This window comes from Anolis sagrei, chromosome 9, assembly GCF_037176765.1.
Source record: "Anolis sagrei isolate rAnoSag1 chromosome 9, rAnoSag1.mat, whole genome shotgun sequence".
NCBI lineage: Eukaryota > Metazoa > Chordata > Lepidosauria > Squamata > Dactyloidae > Anolis > Anolis sagrei.
Genome location: NC_090029.1, coordinates 5788539 through 5794684, shown reverse-complemented (window position 1 = coordinate 5794684; position 6146 = coordinate 5788539). Strand labels below are relative to the sequence as shown.

The following is a 6146-nucleotide window of genomic DNA, read 5'->3' as shown; positions in this document are numbered from 1 at the left end:
AGGAATATTGCATTCAAATCACCCCTGACAGATGGCCATCCAGCCTCTGTTTAAAAGCTTCCAAAGAAGGAGCCTCCACCACACTCCGGGGCAGAGAGTTCCACTGCTGAATGGCTCTCACAGTCAGGAAGTTCTTCCTCATGTTCAGATGGAATCTCCTCTCTTGTAGTTTAAAGCCATTGTTCCACGTCCTAGTCTCCAAGGAAGCAGAAAACAAGCTTGCTCCCTCCTCCCTGTGGCTTCCTCTCACATATTTATACATGGCTATCATATCTCCTCTCAGCCTTCTCTTCTTCAGGCTAAACATGCCCAGTTCCCTAAGCCTCTCCTCATAGGGCTTGTTCTCCAGACCCTTGATCATTTTAGTCGCCCTCCTCTGGACACATTCCAGCTTGTCAATATCTCTCTTGAATTGTGGTGCCCAGAATTGGACACAATATTCCAGATGTGGTCTAACCAAAGCAGAATAGAGGGGTAGCATGACTTCCCTAGATCAAGACACTATGCTCCTATTGATACAGGCCAAAATCCCATTGGCTTTTTTTGCCGCCACATCACATTGTTGGCTCATGTTTAACTTGTTGTCCACGAGGACTCCAAGATCTTTTTCACACGTACTGCTCTCGAGCCAGGCGTCACCCATTCTGTATCTTTGCATTTCATTTTTTCTGCCAAAGTGGAGTATCTTGCATTTGTCACTTCCCAGGAAACATTCAAACAAATCTGTACACAAAAAGATACAGATTTGTGTTGTTGAAGGCTTTCATGTCCGGAAACACTGGGTTGCTTTGACCCTATACGGCTCCGGTCCAGCGTACCTGTCCGAACGTATCTCCTTCTACGTCCCACCTCGGAGCTTAAGATCTTCTGGGGAGGCCCTGCTCTCGTCCCTGCCTTTGTCTCAAACATGTTTGGCAGGGACGAGGGACAGGGCCTTCTCGATGGTAGCCCCCCGCCTGTGGGGAAATTAGGTCATTGTCATCCCTCCTCACCTTTAGAAAGATGGTAAAAACGTGGTTGTGGGACCAGGCCTTCGGGCAATTAGGTTAAAGGACAATGGATAATGTCTGACTATGGCTTGGAAGTGGATTTGGATAAGTTAAGCGAAGTAATCATTAGTATATGGCTGGATAAATAGCCACCAGACTGGCAATAGCTAAACGGATCGTAAGTATACTGTTTAATATTTTTTTATTAACGTTCATGTTTTTAATTGTCATATTTGCTATTTTGTATTTTATGATGTGGCATTGAATTATTGCCAATTGGAAGCCGCCCTGAGTCCCCCTAGGGGTTGAGAAGGGCGGGGCAAAAATGTTCGAAATAAATAAATAAATAAATAAATTTGCGTTTTCTGGCCATGTTCCAGAAGCATTCTCTCCTGACGTTTCGCCCACATCTATGGCAAGCATCCACAGAGGCTATGAAGTCTGTTGGAAACTAGGCAAGTGAGGTTGATATACCTGTGGAATGATGCCCAGGGTGGGAGAAGGAACTCTTGACCGAGGCAAGTGTGAATGTTGCAATCGGCCCACTTGGTTAGCATTGAATTTATTTAGTATTTATTTACAGTATTTGTATACCGTGACTCGAGGCGGTTTACAAGGCAAAATTCAATACCACCAAAAACACAGTTACAATATAAAAACTTTAACATCAATAAAATCATAACAGCTGTAATAAAACATAATTCAATAAATACTCATTAAAACAATGTCCAATCCATCTTGTAGTTGATTCCGTTCTTATGTCCGTTAGTCAGTATTCGCAAATGCCTGCTCAAATAGCCATGTCTTGCGTTTTTTCCGGAATGCTAAAAGCGAAAAAGCTGATCTAATCTCCATAGGAAGGGCGTTCCATAGCCGAGGGGCCACCACTGAGAAGGCCCTGACTCTCGTCCCCGCCAGACGTGCTTGTGATGATGGCGGGGCCGAGAGCAGGGCCTCCTCAGACGATCTTAAGGTCCTCAAAGGTTCATAAGGGGAGATGCCTGGTTGCAAGGCCAATCAGAGCCAACTAGCACCTCAGAACAAAGAAATTCCCCCAGACAAGAAGCGGCAAAAGTGAAGTCGAACATGCCCCCCCCCCCCCACAAGAAAAGATAGTAACTTATAGTTTTGCTAAGGACAAGAACATCAGACTGGATAATAAGGGTTAAGCCTTGGTCAATTTGCCAAGACACTAACAACAACAACAACAACAACAACAAGGACCCTTCCCATGTTAGGTAGTGTGTATCATTTAATCAAGGTTTTTATGCCCTATTTTCGTATATTTATAGCAGAAGGTAACAGATTTATTCCTGAAAACCATGCCACAAAAGTGTTTGACTTTTTCCATCTGAAACACACATGGGCCAGAGAGTTAAAGACTCTCCAAATATACTAAGCCATGACTGAGGCTCTCATCGATTTCTCTTTGGAACTCTGGTGGGTGGGATAAGTAGATACGTTTCCTACACTATGATTTCTATATTTTTCCCTTATGTATCTGACCCTTGCTTGACCCTTCTGTCCTATTCCCCTTCTAAAATGTATAAAAATTATGGGAAGCCACTCTCAGTTACCTTCGTAGGAGGAAATCTCCTGTTTGAAAAGAACTTTGTCAAAGGACATATTTGCATGGACAATACAATGGGCTTTGACCCAGAGCTTGGAGTCTGACCCCCCAGCAGAAGGCGCCCACTTGGCATAAGTGATCATATCTCAACAGGACAAAGGGCCTTCGGAAAGCCACAATTTGTCCTGATCTGTTCTCTCAGTTATCTTCCATCCACCGAAACTACAGCCAGGATTTCCCCATTGTCTCCATATCTCAGTTCAAGAAAAATCCAGATTCTGGCCATCTTGCCAGACATCAATGTTAATTGCCACCCCTCAAAACAATAAGCTGGTCAGCTGGAAGGCCCCTGAGACGCTGAGGCCCCTGAGACGCTGACCACATGAACACCACATATTTCCATAATCCACTCCAGTTCTCATTGTTTCTCTCTCATCCCGCCTCCTTCTCTCCTGATTGGCCAGGAGGCTGAAGTGGTGTGAGCTCACCCATTGATTAATCAGACAGTTCTGTATATGTATAAAAAGGTTTTATTTTGTATTCAATGTATGCTTGCCTGATGAAATTACACGGCTTTGCATCCTTTCCAGCTGGATCGCAATAAACAACTCAGTGGCTTTTCTTCATCTTGGTGAGACCTTTTATTGGGAAAAATCAGGAAAAAATATTGGGTGCTTCTTTCTGTCTCGCCAGGGCAACAAATTCTTACCTATCAGGGAAACCTCTGATAGGTTTCTGCCTCCTGGCAAAGACCCCTAAATTCTTGCTCGATCTCAGAAGTATGATAGCTGGGACCCTACGCTGGTTGTGCACAGCGGGTCAAAATTCATGAAGGGAACACATTATGTGAGACAGCGCAGCGAGTGAGAGCTGTGAGGAAAGGAGGAGGAGAGGTCCATAGCTCACACGACCTGCCCTCCTGGAGCCCCGGCTCCTCCACTGTCAGAAAGCAGGCGGAGGAAAGCACAAGAAGAGGGGAAGGGGGGAGATCCGGTTTCTGCCGCTCTGTTCGCACTAGGGCCTTGTAAAAACCTTTCCTGGCCACCAGGATACTTTCTGCATTTCGAAGAAAGAAGCCCAAGTAGCTGGGAGCAGTCCAAGTGGACTTCCCTTCATTAATTGCGACTTGTGTTGCACAACCAGCGTATGGGTTCCAGCTATGCGTAGTATCCCAGCTATCATACTTTTGCCCAGGAATCAGCCATTCAATGCTAATCAAGGTGGCCAATTGAAATACTCCCACTTGCCTCCAACAAACAAGAATTCTTTCTCCCACCCTGGACATTCTACAGATATATAAACCCCACTTGCCTAGTTTCCAACAGACCTCACAACTTCTGAGGATGCCTGCCCTAGATGTGAGTGAAATGTCAGGAGAGAATGCTTCTAGAACATGGCCAGACAGCCTGGAAAACTCACAACAAGCCAGTGATTCTGGCCATGAAAGCAGGCACCTCAGAGGTTGTGAGGTTTGTTGGAAAGCTATATATATCTGTGGAATAGTGTCCAGGGTGGGAGAAAGAACACTTGTCTGCTTAAGGCAAGTGTGAATGTTGCCATTAATCACCTTGATTGTCACTGAATAGCAATGGCTCCCAAAGTGACCCATTTAAGGTGGAATCAGGTATCAAACAGGGTTGTGTTATTGCCCCAACTTTATTCTCCATGTTCATCGCTATGATACTTCATCTTGTTGACGGGAAGCTTCCCACTGGAGTGGAAATCATGGCAAGCTGTTTAACCTCAGCAGACTGAAAGCCAAAACCAAGGTTACAACAACATCTGTAATAGAACTCCAATATGCTGATGACAAAGTCATCTGTGCACATTAAGAAGAAGACCTACAAGCCACTCCAAACACCTTCACAGAAGCATACGAGAAAGTCGGCCTGTCATTGAACGAGAAAACCAAAGTGCTCTTCCAGCAGTCACCAGCCAACACCTCTCCAAGGCCAGAAATATTTATTATTAATTATTTATTTAAAACTTTTATATCATGATCTTCTCTACCTCCATAGAGGGACTCAGTCCAGCTGACAGCAAAAATTCAATGCTAACACTAAAATCTAAAATATCATACATCAACATTAAAATTAACCAATACATATAGGATAAATTACCTATACAAATACAGGTTAATGGTGTAACATTAGAAAATGTTGACCATTTCCGCTCCCTTGGCAGCCACCTCTCCACCAAAGTCAACATCGACACTGAAATTCAACACCGCCTCAGCTCTGTGAGTGGAGCATTTTTCTGAATGAAGCAGAGAGTGTTTGAGGACCAGGACATCCGTAGGGATACCAAGGTGCTTGTTTATAGAGCTATTGTCCTCCCAACCCTGCTATAAGCCTGCGAAACGTGGACTGTCTACAGACGTCACATGAAACTTCTGGAACGATTCCATCAGCACTGCCTCCAGAAAATCCTGCAAATCTCTTGGGAAGACAAGTGGACAACTGTCAGCGTGAAGGAGGAAGAAGCTTGGCTTGTCACTTGACATCGAGAAAACTACAGTGCTCTTCCAGCAGTCACCAGTCAGTCCCTTTCCAATGCCAGAGATACAACTTAATGGTGTAACTTTAGAAAATGTTGATCATTTCCACTCCCTTGGCAGCCACCTCTCCACCAAAGTCAACATTGACACTGAAATACAACACAGCCTGAGCTCTGCCAGTCCAGTATTTTTCCGAATGGAGCAGAGAGTGTTTGAGGACTGGGACATCCGTAGGGATACCAAGGTGCTTGTTTGTAAAGCTGTTGTCCTCCCAACCCTGCTATACGCCTGCGAAACGTGGACTGTCTACAGATGTCACATACAACTCGTGGAACGATTCCATCAGCGCTGCCTCCAGAAAATCCTGCAAATCTCTTGGGAAGACAAGCGTACAAATGTCAGCATGCTGGAAGAAGCAAAGACCACCAGCATTGAAGTGATGGTACTCCACCATCAACTCCACTGGACTGGCCACGTTGTTCACAGTCTCCCAAAGGAGTTGCTCTACTCTGAAATCAAGAATGGAAAACGGAATGTTGGTGGGCAGGAAAAGAGATTGAAAGATGGGCTCAAAGCCAACCTTCAAAACTCTGGTATAGACATGGAGAACTGGGAAGCCCTGGCCCTTGAGCGCTCCAGCTGGAGGTCAGCTGTGACCAGCAGTGCTGTAGAATTTGAAGAGGCATGATTGGAGGGTGAAAGAGAGAAATGTGCCAAGAGGAAGGCGCATCAAGCCAACCCCAACTGGGACCACCTTCCATCTGGAAACCGATGCCCTCACTGCGGGAGAAGATGCAGGTCAAGAGTAGGGCTCCACAGTCACCTATGGACCCACTCTGGAGGGTTATCCTACTTGGACAACAAGGGATCACCTAAGTAAGTAAATAAGTGCATCTCCACTATACAATGAACGCACTGTGGGAGAAGATGCAGGTCAAGAATAGGGCTCCACAGTCACCTACGGACCCACCCTGGAAGATTATCCTACTTCAGTGATGGGCAACCTTTTGAGCTTGGTGTGTCAAAATTCGCTAAAAAACGAGCATAATTCAGGTGGGGTGCCACTTCAAGAAGAAAAAAAGACCGCTTG

General features: G+C 45.3%; 1 protein-coding gene across 3 annotated transcripts in view; it reads right to left on the bottom strand.

Annotated features, from left to right (window-relative positions):
- The window catches only part of APBA2 (amyloid beta precursor protein binding family A member 2), a 114248-nt gene that overhangs the window by 89198 nt on the left and 18904 nt on the right, over positions 1-6146 (bottom strand). The window lies entirely within an intron of this gene.